The sequence below is a fragment of the Ranitomeya variabilis genome, chromosome 1 (assembly GCF_051348905.1).
Source record: "Ranitomeya variabilis isolate aRanVar5 chromosome 1, aRanVar5.hap1, whole genome shotgun sequence".
NCBI classification, from domain to species: domain Eukaryota; kingdom Metazoa; phylum Chordata; class Amphibia; order Anura; family Dendrobatidae; genus Ranitomeya; species Ranitomeya variabilis.
The window spans coordinates 643937175-643955220 of record NC_135232.1 but is presented as its reverse complement, the minus strand read 5'-3'; the positions used below and the strand labels follow the sequence as shown (position 1 = coordinate 643955220).

The following is an 18046-nucleotide window of genomic DNA, read 5'->3' as shown; positions in this document are numbered from 1 at the left end:
AATAGATAAAATAAATAATACCCAAAAAGGAAAAGGAGTACTCAGTCCAAAATTCACAAAAAATGTATATCAATTTATTAAATAGTAACATACCAAACCAATATGACAAACATCTACATAAAGAGGGATCAGGTCAGTCACAGGTATACCGGCAAAAAATGTCATAAAAGCATAAAGTGCCTAGTACTCATAGTTGCTATGGGAAACATCCACAATATAACCCACTGTGAAGTACATTAGCTGAATATATATTCATTGCTTGGTAGCGACATTGTAATATACAGCAGGCATGTCAAACTCAGGGTACCCTGAGAGCCACATGAGTAACAAGAGGTTGTTGCGAGGGCCTGACACAGCAGCTAATGTCACACACGTATTTTAACAGCAGTCATGAAAACAAGATATGAAGTAGTAATAAGTAACAGCAACATATATTTGCAGTGCGCAACAGCAACTAATATATTTAACAAAAATACAGCAATTAAAAACTAAACATTTATTTGGACAGGCCACAAACTGCAGGAGACGGAGCCGAGCGGAGACTAAAACAGATGAAAACGCCAGAAGGTGAGTATCAGACAGGGGACAGGGGACGGGGATTGTCAGCACCACTCCAGCAACGAAATAATAAATAATGCTGGAGTGGTGCTGTAAATGTGATGCAGCTCTTGGTTACTGTATGGGGGCTCCTTATACTAATACTCATAAAAGACCCAGGTGGTACGTATCAATAGCCCCCTACACCCCCCCTCCTCCCCCCCATCTCCAGCCTCCCCAGACAGCAAATATTATGTGATGGAGTACATATAATATCAGAACTAAACATTATAATATTCAGCCCCCAGTGACCTGTCCCCCCTCCCCCACTTCAGTCTCAATGCCCCCATCAACTCACATCCACCCCCTCAGTGCCCTGTCCCACCTCACCCACCTTCTGCCCTCGCAACCACCAAATGGTCTCACATTCACCCCCCAGTACCCTGTCCCCCTCACACACTTTCAGCCCCCACAATACCCCAACGGTCTCAGTGACATACCTGAATTTAATAAACCTAAAATGTTCCATCCCCACTTACTGATACGTTTGCACTGCAGGCAGGACCAGGAAGTGTGAGTGAAATGCAAGGTGGGCACTAGGACCCAGCGTGCCTGAGCCAATCCCAGCGTGCACAGAGTGAAGGAAAACTGCAGCCATGGGAAAAGCTTCATGATCAGGTCAGATGGGCGAAACCATTCACTGCAGGGGGGAGACTCTGCAGCGGGCCACTGTGCTAGCAGCGTGCAGAGTCTCCGTCATTATACTGCTCTGCTCCTATGCTGTGTTCTGCCTCGTCACAGAAGTGGCCCTGGCTCCCAGTGGGCCCCTTCATGTGACAGGGCCTGGGGCGATGGCCCCCTCTGCCCCCCCAGTAGCTACGCTAACAGCACCAATGGCAGGTTACATACAGATGGTGTTCCACCAGTTCATAGAGTAACAGCTCTCCATTTGCATCACAATTATTTATAATCTGAGTGCTCACCCCTCTCTTTAGTTTTTAATGGTTACATACAGGAGGGCCACTCACTTGCTTGGACTTTGCCTGTGCGGCAGTGGGTCCCTTCTTCCTCAGCACGGTCACAGTATCCCAGTCACTCTCAGCCACGACTCTTCCTCCTCTCACAACAAAACTGACTTAGGTGATCAGCAGCCACGCGAGCCGCAGATGTACAAAACTCACGATCAGCACTTCCGGGTCGTCATTCATTGGCCCATATCCCTGCATATGACCTGCTTACGTGATCAGCAGCCGACCAAAGTACACGCGTCATGGATTGACACGGAGCTAGTTGGTCGGCTGCTGATCACGTAAGCAGGCCATATGCAGGGATATGGGCCAATGAATGAAGAGCCGGAAGTGCTGATCGTGAAGTTTTGAGCATCTGCGGCCCGCACAAAAGTCTCAAACTTTGTGTTTAGAGACAACGTTTGAGACTTTTGTGAGGGCCGCAGATATGCCTGTGAAGGGCCGCATGTGGCCCTCGGGACGCGTGCTTGACATGCCTGATATACAGTGGTGCTTATTTGGAGTGCTTACCCATGTAGTAGTGTAGTGCCGGACCCGTGTCTCGCTGCTACCGACACGCGTTTAGCTGCTCTTTTTCAAGGTACGGTCTTGACTATTGTAGCTGCAAACGTCTGGTTTGTAATGCAATATCTTCATAGGTGTATAGAGGCCCATTTCCAACAACCATCACTCCAGTGTTCTTATGGTACTTTGTGTTTGCTAACTGTGTAAGAAGGCTAATGGATGGTTAGAATACCCTTGAAAACCCTTGTGCAATTATGATAGCACAGCTGAAAACAGTTTGGCTGATTAGAGAACCTATAAACCTGACCTTCTTGTGAGCTAGTTGAGAATCTGGAGTATTACATTTGTTGGAAAAGCAGAAGTCCAGCGTGGGTGATGTCCATAAAAAATACCTTTTATTCCATTTTCGTTAAAAGCACATAAATCCAAAGTCCATCTTCATATCCATAGACACAAAAAAGGGTGATTCCTACCAGTGACAGTCACAGGCTTAAAGTGCATTAAAATCAAACGCGTTTCAACGGTCTTGCCGCCTTAGTCACAATGACTAAGGCGGCAAGACCGTTGAAACGCGTTTGATTTTAATGCACTTTAAGCCTGTGACTGTTACTGGTAGGAATCACCCTTTTTTGTGTCTATGGATATGAAGATGGACTTTGGATTTATGTGCTTTTAACGAAAATCCGGCACTACACTATTACATGGGTAGTGAACGAAAACTGGTCCGGCACTACACTACTACATGGGTAAGCACTCCAAATAAGCACCACTGTATATCAGGCATGTCAAACACGCGTCCCGATTGCCTTGCGCAGGCGTGTACTACGGAGGACAGAGCATGAACTTCAATCAAATATTGCGGCCAGCATGCAGCCAGCGGGTAAGGAAAGGGTGAATCAAACACCCGAAAACCCCACCCATATGACCGCAAACCTGTCCCGCCAAATTCAGCTGACAGGTTCCCTTTAAATAGTACACGCAAAATGCCAGTATCAACGTCTACAGTAAAAAGGGGACTCCGGGATGCTGGCCTTCAAGGTAGAGTGGCAAAGAAAAAGCCATATCTGAGACTGGCTAATAAAAGGAAAAGATTAATATGGGCAAAAGAACACAGACATTGGACAGAGGAAGATTGGAAAAAAGTGTTATGGACAGACGAATCCAATTTTGATGTTTTTGGATTACACAGAAGAACATTTGTGAGACACAGAACAACTGAAAAGATGTTGGAAGAGTGCCTGATGCCATCTGTCAAGCATGGTAGAGGTAATACTAAAGATCAATCTGAGGACTCTTAAGAATCAACATCTATAATATAACGCTGGGAGCGTCACTCTGTCCGAAGCCTTTATAGACTGCGCAAGCGCAAGCGCCGGCGCAGTCTGGACCCCACAGAGCGACGCTCCCAGGAGATCGCAGTATGCGTAAGCGCTGAACGCACACCGCGATCTCCAACAGAGAAACAGGGACGAGCCAGGAGGCGGAAGGTGAGTATACTTACCTGTCCCGTTCCACCGACGCCATTCCGGGCCATGAATATCCCCCTGCTCCCGGAATCGGCGCCTGCGCAGTCCGCGCTTTCTGGCGCCATTTTCTTGAAGACACATTGCAGTGTGTCTTCAAGAAAATGGCGCCGGAAAGCGCAGACTGCGCAGGCGCCTTTTCCGGCACCAGGAGGACCAGAAAATCTGTCCTCCTGGTGCCGGAAAAAGGGGCATGCGCAGTCCGCGCTTTCCGGCGCCATTTTCTTGAAGACACACTGCAATGTGTCTTCAAGAAAATGGCGCTGGAAAGCGCGGACTGCGCAGGCGCCGATTCCGGGAGCAGGGGGATAGTCATGGCCCGGAATGGCGTCGGTGGAACGGGACAGGTAAGTATACTCACCCTCCGCAAGTAACAAATTGCTGTGCCATGAGGCTGTGGCACTTCATGCCACAGCTATTTGTTACTTACGCCACTTACGTCCACAGCCACCGCACCCAGCACAGCCACGCACAGCCGCTGCACCCAGCACAGCCGCCGCACCCAGCACAGCCACACACAGCCGTCCACAGCCACGCACAGCCGCCCACAGCCACCGCACCCAGCACAGCCGCCGCACCCAGCACAGCCGCCTACAGCCACGCACAGCCGCTGCACCCAGCACAGCCGCCCACAGCCACGCACAGGCGCCTACAGCCACGCACAGCCGCCGAACCCAGCACAGCCACGCACAGCCGCCGCACCCAGCACAGCCGCCGCACCCAGCACAGCCGCCCACAGCCACGCACAGCCGCCGCACCCAGCACAGCCGCCGCACCCAGCACAGCCACGCACAGCCGCCGCACCCAGCACAGCTGCCGCACTCAGCACAGCCATCCACAGCCGCCGCACCCAGCACAGCCACGCACAGCCGCCCACAGCCACGCACAGCCGCCTAGAGCCACGCACAGCCGCCGCACCCGGCACAGCCGCCGCACCCAGCACAGCCGCCGCACCCAGCACAGCCACGCACAGCCGCCCACAGCCACGCACAGCCGCCGCACCCATCACAGCCACCGCACCCAGCACAGCCACGCACAGCTGCCGCACCCAGCACAGCCGCCGCACCCAGCACAGCCGCCGCACCCAGCACAGCCACCGCACCCAGCACAGCCACGCACAGCCGCCCACAGCCACGCACAGCCACGCACAGCCGCCGCACCCAGCACAGCCGCCGCACCCAGCACAGCCGCCGCACCCAGCACAGCCACGCACAGCCGCCGCACCCAGCACAGCCGCCGCACTCAGCACAGCCGCCGCACCCAGCACAGCCACGCACAGCCGCCCACAGCCACGCACAGCCGCCTAGAGCCACGCACAGCCGCCGCACCCAGCACAGCCGCCGCACCCAGCACAGCCGACGCACCCAGCACAGCCGCCGCACCCAGCACAGCCGCCGCACCCAGCACAGCCACGCACAGCCGCCGCACCCAGCACAGCTGCCGCACTCAGCACAGCCATCCACAGCCGCCGCACCCAGCACAGCCACGCACAGCCGCCCACAGCCACGCACAGCCGCCTAGAGCCACGCACAGCCGCCGCACCCGGCACAGCCGCCGCACCCAGCACAGCCGCCGCACCCAGCACAGCCACGCACAGCCGCCCACAGCCACGCACAGCCGCCGCACCCATCACAGCCACCGCACCCAGCACAGCCACGCACAGCTGCCGCACCCAGCACAGCCGCCGCACCCAGCACAGCCGCCGCACCCAGCACAGCCACCGCACCCAGCACAGCCACGCACAGCCGCCCACAGCCACGCACAGCCGCCGCACCCAGCACAGCCGCCGCACCCAGCACAGCCGCCGCACCCAGCACAGCCACGCACAGCCGCCGCACCCAGCACAGCCGCCGCACTCAGCACAGCTGCCGCACCCAGCACAGCCACGCACAGCCGCCCACAGCCACGCACAGCCGCCTAGAGCCACGCACAGCCGCCGCACCCAGCACAGCCGCCGCACCCAGCACAGCCGACGCACCCAGCACAGCCACGCACAGCCGCCCACAGCCACGCACAGCCGCCGCACCCAGCACAGCCACCGCACCCAGCACAGCCGCCGCACCCAGCACAGCCACGCACAGCCGCCTACAGCCACACACAGCCGCCTACAGCCACGCACAGCCGCCGCACCCAGCACAGCCGCCGCACCCAGCACAGCCGCCCACAGCCACGCACAGCCGCCTACAGCCGCTGCACCCAGCACAGCCACCGCACCCAGCACAGCCGCCGCACCCAGCACAGCCACGCACAGCCGCCGCACCCACCACAGCCACCACACCCAGCACAGCGACGCACAGCCGCCGCACCCAGCACAGCCGCCCACAGCCACGCACAGCCGCTGCACCTAGCACAGCCACCGCACCCAGCACAGCCGTCCACAGCCGCCGCACCCAGCACAGCCACCCACAGCCGCCCGCACCCAGCACAGCCACGCACAGCCGCGCCACATACAGCCGCCCGCACTCAGCACAGCCGCCGCACTCAGCACAGCCACCGCACCCAGCACAGCCGCCCACAGCCACGCACAGCCGCCTACAGCCACGCGCAGCCGCCGCACCCAGCACAGCTGCCGCACCCAGCACAGCCGCTGCACCCAGCACAGCCACGCACAGCCGCCGCACCCAGCACAGCCACCGCACCCAGCACAGCCGTCCACAGCCGCCGCACCCAGCACAGCCACGCACAGCCACGCACAGCTGCCTAGAGCCACGCACAGCCGCTGCACCCAGCACAGCCACGCACAGCCACCCACAGCCGCCGCACCCAGCACAGCCGCCACACCCAGCACAGCCGCCGCACCCAGCACAGCCGCCGCACCCAGCACAGCCGCCGTCCACAGCCACACACAGCCGCTGCACCCAGCACAGCCACCCACAGCCGCCCGCACCCAGCAGCGCCACGCACAGCCGCCCGCACTCAGCACAGCCGCCCGCACTCAGCACAGCCGCCCGCACTCAGCACAGCCGCCCGCACTCAGCACAGCCGCCCGCACTCCGCACAGCCGCCCGCACTCCGCACAGCCGCCCGCAATGATGGGGGCGCAGGATGGAGCAGCACGTGATAGGATGGGGGGCAGGATGGGAGCACATGACAGGATGGGGATGCAGGATGGAGCAGCACATGACACGGTGGAGCAGCACATGACAGGATGGGGCGCAGGATGGAGCAGCACATGGCACGGTGGAGCAGCACATGACAGGATGGGGATGCAGGATGGAGCAGCACATGACACGGTGGAGCAGCACATGACAGGATGGGGGCGCAGGATGGAGCAGCACATGACAGGATGGAAGAGCAAGATGGGAGCAGCACATACCAGGATGGAGACCATATACCAATATAAATGCTCGCCACCCGGGCGTAGAACGGGTTCAATAGCTAGTGTACATATAAATGTCAAAATTAATAACATTATATATGGCAAAACACCAATAGAAAGAATGCATCTAGAGATATCAGGAGATTTATTATAGACACATATGGCTGCAGATGTCACTATGTATTAAAGTATATATCAAGAAAGTACATATATCAAAGTGTATATATTTAAAAAAGGAAGTAGTCCAAGATCCATAAAGTGAATGGAGAGTGCCCAGCAGTCCATAGAATAGCAGAAAATGCCATATTGACAATAGTCTCTTATATCTATAAGGTGAAAAAACAATAATAATAGTAGTAGAGCCCATGATTACCTGTATGATGGTATTAAGTACTAAACTGTAAACAATGAAATGAAACAATAGGAAGTGCCACAAATAGGTACAGGGAAATGAAAGAATTCACAAGAGAGATGGAATAATACCTGATAAAAAAAAGCCATGCAGGATATCGGATAAAGCTGCTGTGCTGATGAGGTGCGGCATGTTCTACATTCGCGCCTATTTATGGCGTCAGCAAAGTGCCGAGGCCGGAAGAAGGGCAAGTGTGCTCAGAACCAGAAGAAAAGGCCCAGAAAAATAAAGACGCGCATGTGCATAGAGGACCGAACGGACGAAAGTGAGGCAGCTGAAAAGATAATGAATAGAGGGCACAGATATGGCTTAAAATAGAATATATATGTGTGTGTGTGTAAGAAGATCAATATTAAAAATAGTGTATATGTGACTGAAGCTGTATCCGTATATCTGAATATAAAATGAAGTATAAGAAAATAGTAGATAGATATAAACATTAGAAAGGAAAAGTAGTAAAAGATAAAGAATAAAGGATAAGTATAGCTATGGTTCTAGATATATGGGCTCATAATATAGAGAAAAGAATATGCAGTGGTATAAGATACAGAGAAAGGAGGGTCCCACAAACCTGTATGAAACCAACCTGCACCAAAAGCGTGAAGGACCACTGGACTATGTCTGTAAAAAAAGGGAAAAAGAAAAATCAAATATTACCATAACACTATATATTGCACATATGGGGAAGCAATATACAGTAAGTATATATCTCAATACACTAGAGCATGCTCTAAATTAGTATCTGCATAGATCTGCGGCGCCCCAGGGTCCTGGTCGTCGCAGTGGTATAGCTTTCCTCTTGGGGAGAGTGATGCTACGTTTGGAGGCAAGGAAGGATAACTGCATCCAGGTACCACAAACATGCAACACACATTCACACTCCATGCCACCAGGGGGAGCTTCTGCTCCTATTAGGTCACTCCCCATATATATATATAATTGGTAGTCTGTGGGGAAAGTTAGTTGTTGGCTGAGCCAGCTCAGTTAGTTCCAAACAGTGGTCTGAGGAGGACAGAGGGTCAGCGGAGCTGTGCATGCCCTCAGAGCTGCAGCTCCCAGAAAGAGACATTGAAAGGCAGAATTGTATTGCAGCGAGCATGAAGAAAGTCGAAGCAAAGGAGCGGATACCAGAAGGGGACCAGCCCTGCTCAGGCTGCCTCCTTCTGAGGGGCAAAATCCCGGTAGCCGGAACACCGAGGGAGTAAGGACCTCTACTCCTTATTTCAGAGACCGGCAGGACAGCTAATTGCAGGCTACCTGTCCGCACCTACACCCAGGAGGCACGGTGACACCTACAGAGCCGGGTTATCTAAGAGACCCTATAAACAAGCTCCAGTCACCAGTCATACGGGTTTTGTCCTATCCTATATGGGGGACAGAGAGAGCAAAACACCACATCTGTGAGACCCTTATGTGAAGCCATAGGTAGTAAGGGACTACACCACCGCAGCGCAAGGGAAGGCTACTGATTTCCACCTGGACAAGGGAACTCTGGGCTTGCCTCCAAACCGGCCGGACTCTGCCTGCCCTGTGGTCTGGTACCCCGGACTGTGTATACTGAAGCCTTCAGTAAAGGTAAAGAGACTGCAACCTTGTGTCCTCGTTCTTCTCTGCGCCTCTCACCATCCACCGTCTACACACTGGGAAGCCCTGGAGACATACTTCACCTGTGGGAAGGTATAACATCTAGCTGCCATAACATCACCCCAGCGGACCCCTTAAAGCAGCGTCGGTCACCCTGATCGAATACCACAGGTGGCGTCACGAACATATCCCTTTAAAGTCCTTTCCCCTTTAACACGGACGTCCCAAGGGCAACGGACTGGGTCAGCCACCATGACATCCCCCTGAGAACCGAAGGACCCAGTACTGAGTACCCCCTAGCCCTTGGGGGCGATCCATATGGCTGGCTCTAAAACTATCTGTGGGACAGGTGATAACATGCTGATCTGTTATGATTCCCCCGCTCAGTGAGTGACTGTTATTGCTGTTCTATGGCATCCTAGTTTTGCTGCTTTGTCTGTGTTTTGATTCACAGCTCGGTCATCCAGTCTTGTGATGGGCATGCTGAGGTGTTGGTATTTTCTTTGACAGTTTGGTTGTCCAATCGGTGACTGGAAGGTGCTGGACTTTCTCCAGGTGTTCTGTGTTCTGGACATTCCCCAGCTACTCAACTCAGCTGCCAGACGTAGTTTGTGCTCCATGGTGAATGTTTGCCTGAATCTGTTGTGCCGAGTTTTGATCTTCCACTGCCTGACCCTTTGGACCATGGCCTGACTATTGCTTCATCTTGTCTGTTTGATTCGTTATCTCCTGGTATTTTGACTCTGGACCATGACCTAACTTACGCCTTTGTCTTTCCTCTTTGTTTTCTTCATGCTCTCTTGGTACTGACCACAGAACGTCTAACTTCTCTACCTCCCGGTCTGTCTATGAGTGGTGAGTAGCATCACAAATCACTGGTAAAAACACTGTAATGTCTGACAATCAGTAAACCCAGTCGCAATCGTTGAGACTGTAAGCCAATAATGTCTTGCCCATATGGCTCTAAAAATATAATGTATAACTTTCCATTTACAAGATTTCTACATGCAGCTATTCTACTGAATCCTATATTGTTTACATTTGGTTAATAATAATCTGTCCTGTTTATTCGATGGACCTACAGAAGGAAGACTAATTGCAGGTTCAATGCAGTTACTAGAGCTCTTACTCTCCCCTGGTTCTGACCTGGCTACAAAACCGAGGTACTCGCAGTACAAAAACCTTGATATAGGCAACCTCTTCTGACATTTCTAAGAACGTTACCACTGCCATTCACCTCCAAAGGGTTAAGACAGCATTCTTATATACTGATGGTCATTGAACAGCAAAGCCACATTATTAGGGTATGTGCACATGTTGCGGATTTGGCCCTGCGGATCCGCAGCAGTTTTCCATGCGGTGTACAGTACCATGTTAACCTATGGAAAACTAAATCCGCAGTGCACATGCTGCGGAAAATTCCACACAGAAACGCAGCGGTTTATTTTCTGCAGCATGTCAATTCTTTGTGCAGATTCCGCAGCGTTTACAGCTATTCCATTATAGGAATCCGCAGGTGTAAAAACGCAGGCGAATTCCGCACAAAATCTGCAGAAAATCCCCTGGGAATCCGCAGATAAAACGCAGGGCGTTTTACCTGCATATTCTGCATAATACGCGCGGAAAAATACGCAATGGAATACGCAACGTGTGCACATACCCTTAGGGTTATTAGGGGCTGTGTGTGTTTGCTGCCCATTAGAATAGTATGGATAAACTGGACCTGGTTGTGCAGATTAGGTTCCCTAATCAGGATTGCCAAAAGCAATGGAAACAGATACCAGTAACAATTCAAGTGACATTTTACTCATTAGAAGGCAATAAGATTGCTTATTATTAAGAGATAAATATGAACAAAGGTAGAAACTGACATTCACAAAACTTGTCCTAGGCTTTCCATAGTCTGCTTGCAAGCACCTCAGTAAATATTCCTTCATACAGCTACAATATATTTGTCTATTTCATATTGCAGTGCAGCACACATTCTGAGCACTAGTGGTCACTGCTCTTTTGGCAACGGTACCCTAAAATAGTTGTCTGGTAACTTACACACTTGCAACCTACTCACTCATTTACTGCATCACAATTCCTCACTCACAGGCACTTGTTTTTTTAATTTGATAATTCTTTTAACTCTCAGGCTTCAGAAATAGACACCATTCTCACATCAACATGATTTTTGCACAGTCCTGAACAGTTTAACAGGTAACAATGGGGGTTCATATTGTAACTGTCTGCAATATTTCCAAGAGATTGTAGCAGGCCCCTTTTCAACCCCCCCTACATGTACTTGCAGCATGGTACTATTGAGTCTCAAACAATTCCCTGTATAGTGCCACCATTAGTCAAGGGCAGTAACGCCAAATAAAAAATTAACATGGCGGACATCTCAACTGGATTCCATGGTGGAGTCTTTGTGGATCTGAGATTGCTTCAAGTTCTCACCAATGGTGGTCAGTATGCACTGCTCTCTATATAAGTGACACACCACTCAGTGGCCACAAACACCCCAGTCTGGTCATGTGTGACTGTCATTGTATGGAGAATTTGTTATAGCTTCTTGGTGAGGTCAGTAGGTGGTTTGAGGTTTCCTGGCATAAAGTTGTTTAGGAACTACCGTTGTCAAACAGCCTTTTTTTGTAGACTATAATGTATAAATATGGGTGGTATGCAAGTACAGAATGGGCATCTCATTGCCGATATGCACAAGACTGACATGTAATATGGCCGGATGCGGGACTTTAGCTAGAAGTGACAGACATTGCACCAATATTTGCTCCTGAACATTTTTATAATAAAGTATATTTGGGTTCATTTTTGAGCAACTGTAACTTTTCATTGCATTTATCTTTTTAGCTAAAAGGAAAAAATGCAGAATATGTTTGAAGGGATTGCCAACATTATCTGTATTTCTATGTGGTGAGTAAGCACCAGTGCCACAAAATCTAATCTACAATCTTTATGATATTCTGTGGGTTAAATGGTTCTTGTGAAAAGAAGTTGTGTAGCGATATAAATCCCTCCTGCATACTCTGTGTTGGGGGAGAAGATAGCATAGCTTTTATATCATTGCTATTAATACTATGTGATAGGAACATTTGCTTTGCCAGCTCGTAGAGATTTCTATCAACATTATAGTTGACCTATTGTTCTAACAACAATGCGTGGATTTACAGCAGAGTGGATCAAAAGTTGTTTTTGTTTGCTTTGTTTTTTGGTTTTAAATAAAGCTTATTTAGGCTAAGTTCCCACTAGTAGTGTTGAGCGATACCTTCCGATATGCATTGGTATCGGTATCGGATAGTATCGTCCGATACCGTTAAAATATCAGATCTCGCCGATACCCGATACCAATGCATTTCAATGGGGCGCAAAGTATCGGAATGGTTCCCAGGGTCTGAAGGAGAGGAAACTCTCCTTCAGGCCCTGGGATCCATATTCATGTGTAAAATAAAGAATTAAAATAAAAAATATGGATATACTCACCTCTCCGGTGGCCCCTGGACTTTACCGATGTAACCGGGAGCCTCCGTTCCTAAGAATGAGCGCGTGAAGGGCCTTCGGTGACGTCGCGGCTTCTGATTGGTCGCGTGAGCGCTCATGTGACCGCTCACGCGACCAATCACAAGCCGCGACGTCATCGCAGGTCCTTCACGCGCTCATTCTTAGGAACGGAGGCTCCCGGTTACGGCGGTAACGTCCAGGGGCCACCGGAGAGGTGAGTATATCCATATATATATATATATATCCATATACTCACCTCTCCGGCGGCCCCTGGACCTTACCGCCGTAACCGGGAGCCTCCGTTCCTAAGAATGAGTGCGTGAAGGACCTGCGAAGATGTCGCGGCTTGTGATTGGTCGCGTGAGCGGTCACATGAGCGCATCATCGAAGGCCCTTCACGCGCTCATTCTTAGGAACGGAGGCTCCCGGTTACAGCGGTAAGATCCAGGGGCCGCCGGGAGGTGAGTATATCCATATTTTTTATTTTAATTCTTTATTTTACACATTAATATGGTTCCGATACCGATTCCCGATATCACAAAAGTATCGGAACTCGGTATCGGAATTCCGATACCGCAAGTATCGGGTATCGGCCGATACTTGCGGTATCGGAATGCTCAACACTACCCACTAGGCGTTTTTGCAGTGTTTTCTTAATGAAATTTTTAAATGCAAATTTTCAGCTGCATTTTACAGTACCAGCAAAGTCTATAAGATTTCAGAAATCTCATGTACATGTAAGCAGGTTGCAAGATGCAGTAATGGGTTGGAGGCAGAGCAAGGGTTAATATGGGGGTTACTTTAACAGATATACTCCTCGCAGGGAGAAAATATAAGAAACAGCATAAATGAACAAGGGGTTTGGAACTCAGGGTAATCAGGTGTAGGGGATAGGATATTCCGAATCCAGTTGAGTAGTGGATTCAGGTTGGCCTGACAGGGGCAGGACGTACCCAGATTGGGTAGAACAGCCATGTCAGGAATCTCAGGAGTCCCAGGGGTCTCAGATAGTCTTTCTTCTTCCGGCCCCACTTGCAGTAGCTTTGGATATTTTTCTTCTTCACAGTCGCTATAGACTAAAGGTACCGTTACACTAAACGACTTACCAACGATCACGACCAGCGATACGACCTGGCCGTGATCGTTGGTAAGTCGTTGTGTGGTCGCTGGGGAGCTGTCACACAGACAGCTCTCTCCAGTGACCAACGATCACGGGAACGACTTCGGCATCGTTGAAACTGTCTTCAACGATGCCGAAGTCCCCCTGCAGCACCCGGGTAACCAGGGTAAACATCGGGTTACTAAGTGCAGGGCTGCGCTTAGTAACCCGATATTTACCCTGGTTACCATTGTAAAAGTAAAAAAAAAAAACACTACATACTCACATTCTGATGTCTATCACGTCCCCCGGCGTCCACAGGGTTAAAACTGCTTTCGGCAAGAGCGCTGTTAATGCACGCACTGCTGCCGAGAGCTTCCCTGCACTGAATGTGTCAGCGCCGGCAGTAACAGCGGTGACGTCACCGCTGTGCTCTGCTTTACGGCCGGCGCTGACACATTCAGTGCAGGGTAGCTCTTGGCAGCAGCGCGTGCATTAACAGCGCTCTTGCCGAAAGCAGTTTTAACCCTGTGGACGCCGGGGGACGTGACAGACATCAGAATATGAGTATGTACTGGTTTTTTTTTTAACTTTTACAATGGTAACCAGGGTAAATAACGGGTTACTAAGCGCGGCCCTGCGCTTAGTAACCCGATATTTACCCTGGTTACAAGTGAACACATTGCTGGATCGGCGTCACACACGCCGATCCAGCGATGACAGCGGGTGATCAGCGACCAAAAAAAGGTCCTGATCATTGCCATCGACCAACGATCTCCCAGCAGGGGCCTGATCGTTGGTTGCTGTCACACATAACGAGATCGTTAGCGGGATCGTTGCTACGTCACTAAAAGCGTGACGTTGCAACGATATCGTTAACGATATCGTTATGTGTGACTCAGCCTTAAGGGTAGGCTCTCAGTGATGCTGGGTTTTTCCACTTCCTCTAAGACTGGGTCCCTGGATACGCAGGGGTGAAGCATGTTTCTGTGTACCGTGCGAGTAGAGGTATTTTCTTCTCCCTCAGGCTGGACTTCGTAGATGGGTCCCTCAGGGTTGACTCGCCGCTTCATCCGGTAGGTGGTCTTCTCCCATCGATAGTCAAGCTTATCTCAAGGACATTTCTCTCTTACTAACACCCAGTCTCCGGCTTGTAGAGCTGTCCCTCGTAGAGGAGTCACCTGAGAATGCTCCAACTCCTGGAACCGGGTCTGCACCAAGCGATGTAACGTTTGCAGTCGATGGCTATATTCACGTACTCAAGTATACACCCCCGTCCATGGGTAGTCCTCCCCTGGGTCCAGTTCCAGCTCTGTGATTTCTTTGCCTGGTCTGCCGAAGAGCAGGGTGTAAGGGGTGTACCCTGTGGTGCGATGTACCCGGTTATTGTACACCCACACCAGTTCTGCCACAAATTCAGCCCAACGCACCTTACGGTCTTCCTCCAATGTTCTCAACATCTGAATGAGAGTCTGGTTAAATCGTTCACATGCTCCATTGCCCTGAGGATGGTAGGGCATTGTCCGAGACTTCCCAATTTGGTACATACGATGCAGTTTCTCCATTACTTGTCCCAGAAAACAGGCCCCCTGATCCGAGTGTATTCTCTTCGGACAACTGTACATTTGAATAAAGATCTTACAGATGGCATAGGCCGCTGATTCTGCAGTCTTATCTAGAGTTGTAGTCACAACGGCAAATTTGGTGAAATGATCCATCATCACCAAGCAGTGTTTGTATCCTTGATGGGCTGGACCAATCATCAAATAGTCTATCATCAAGACTTCCAGTGGGGCCTAGGTCACAATTTTTTGCGTGGGGGCCCTCTGCTCTAGGGGCTTAAACAATTTGCAGCTCCTACAGAGTTGACATACTTCTTCGACTTCCATTTTTACTAAGGGGTGGTAAACTAATTTCTGCAGCCACTGAAATGAGCTCCTTTTTCATATGCCTCCACTGCCACTTTGTGCAACAGTGCTTCAGGAATTGCGGCGCCCCAGTGTCCTGGTCGTCGCAGTGATGTCATTATCCTTTCAGGGGAGAAGTGATGTCATGTCTGAAGGCAATGAAAGACAACCACATTCAGGTATTATACACATGCAACATGTTCACACTCCAGACCAGAAGGGGGAGCTCTAAGCCTGTTTAGGGTGAACTCCCCTATTTAACATCCTGATCTGGAGGGAAAAGGGGTTCAGAGTTCAGTTCCTGTCAGGAAGACAGAGGGAGAGGAGCTCTGCTGGCAAGAAATGCTGCAACTCCTGGGAAAAGACACTAAAAAGTGAGCCTATTGCAGAGAGTGTGCAGGAAAGCAGAGCACAGGAGAGGAATATCAGAGGGAGATCAGCCAGGAACAAGCTGCTCCTTTCTGAGGTGCAGGAGCCGGTAGCCAGGATACCGAGGAAGCAATCATCTCCAAGCCTTGCTTCAGAGACTGGCAGAACAGTTAATTCGACGTTGGCTGCCCGACCATGTAGCCAGGAGGCATGGTGGCAACTGTGGGGGCCGGGGCATCTCTAGGGTCCCTGTAAAAAGCCTCAGGCCATCAGTCATACGGGTTTGTCCTATCCATACCATCTGGAGGACAGAGAGGAAGACATAACACCTAGAACATCTACAACAGTTGTGAGGACCTTACTGAGAAGCTCAGCAGGGAGGTACTACAACACACAGGCACTAGAGGAAGGCTACTGATTTCCACCTTGATAAGGGGACTCTGGAATTGCCTTCAGACTGACCGGACTCTGCCTGCCCTGTCATCTGGCGCTCCGGGCTGAGGAAACCGTTTGAAGTCTTCAGTAAACAAGGTAAAAGACTGCAAACCCGTCTCCTCGTTCTTTACTGCACCTTGCCCATATATAAACTCTTTTACTGGACACCCCTGAGGGCCACGGACCGGGTCAGCCACCGTGACATCCCCCGAACCGGAGCACCCGGTTCCGAGTATCCCATTGCCCTTATGTGGGGGCGATCCATTTTGGCATCACGAACAGGATCTACTTAAGCCTGAAAATCGGGTCATGTGCGCCTAAGAACTGTGCCAGAACTGTATTTGAACTGTGATTCTCTTAAAGACTGTGTGTTGCAATTTGCCGCCAAAATCCGCCATTGCCGTGCCGTGTGGAGCGCGAGGGGAGGAGCCATACCTTCGTGGGTGGAGCCAGCCGAAAAGAGTGCGAAGCAAGAAGACGGGTGCTGTGCTGCTGCCTGGAAAGCCGGAAGTGGAGACGCCGTGCAGCAGAGCCGCCAGAAGAGACGCTGCAAAGTGCCGATTCCGGAGAGGAGCCCCAACTTCCACCAGGTTAGCAGAGGGGAGGAACAGCCATGTTCGATCCGGGAAGGGAAGTAGCGGCGGTCGCAGCCACAGACTTAGAAGCGTCTCCAGGCCCCGCAATAGGCGCAGCCGCAGGCCTTGTACCGCCACCGGGTCCCGCAGAGCTTGCCGCTTCCATCAGCCAGCCGGACACTGCCATGGCTACAGCGGCCATAATGCCCTTCTCCATGCCATATATACCTGGAGCAGCCTGGCTCCCGCGATACTCTGGAGAATCGCATACATTAACTGACTTTAAAGAAGGGATCTGCAGCCTGCTTGAGTTTTATCCCCTGACAGAGCCTCAGAAAGTTCACATAGTAACTGGCCAACTGTTTGGAGCGGCTCTGAGAGAAGTGAAGTCCTGGCCCGCTGCGGATAAAGGAACTGTGCAGCAGGTCTTTGCAAAGCTTAAAAGCACCTTTGACACCCGCATCGCTACAGAAATTAAATTGACGTTCTATGGGTGCAAGCAAAGGCCGCAGGATAGCTTACGGGACTATGCCCTTAATCTCCAGGAGGCACTGCGGGCAATCAAGCAGGTTGATCCAAACAGCACGCAAGATGAAGATAAACTCTTAAAGGAGCGGTTCATCGAGGGGCTCCTGTGCAATCACCAAAGGGCCCAACTGCACCTCCTGGCCATGCAGAATCCTGACCTGACCTTTGTGCAATTTAAAGACAAGGCCATCCAAGTGCTACAGGAGCGACAGCCCAGCCAAGCAGAACTTCCTAGGCATCAAGCCCTCATGTACCACCAGGAGGTGGCGCCAGATCCTCAAGTTTCTGCTGAGGCCGATGCCCAGATTCTGGAAGACGATTCCCCTGCAGGACTACGCCTCCAGATGCAGGAGCTGACCAAGAGCGTTGCTGCCTTAGCTCGGACCGTGCAGTCCCTACAGGAGGCCCCCAAGGAGAAGATCAAGCTAGCTTCCAGACCGGAGGATGTTCCCTGGCGACGACAGAGAAGGATCCCGCCGACCAGAGGCAGAGACGACGATCGCTTTCATCAGGACGGACGACCCATCTGCCGCCGCTGCAACCAGGCAGGCCACATTTAAACGAGCAACCCCTGGGGCAGAGGGCCAACCCCCAGGAGTAGGACGACCAGGCCCGCAAAACTGGAGAGCCAAGTACATTGGAGGACGACCTGTTCTCCCCATTGTGATTGACGGTATCCCCATGAACGCTCTGTTGGACACCGGTTCTAAGGTGACAACTAT

The 18046-nt window shown here is 51.5% G+C and overlaps 1 long non-coding RNA gene across 1 annotated transcript; it reads left to right on the top strand.

The window, feature by feature from the left end:
- The first annotated feature begins 11761 nt into the window (after positions 1-11761).
- Positions 11762-15045, top strand: LOC143815091 (uncharacterized). Its single transcript, XR_013223676.1, has 3 exons — positions 11762-11826; positions 14538-14586; positions 14668-15045. It is a non-coding gene; the product is annotated as an uncharacterized LOC143815091 (long non-coding RNA).
- Positions 15046-18046: the final 3001 nt, after the last annotated feature.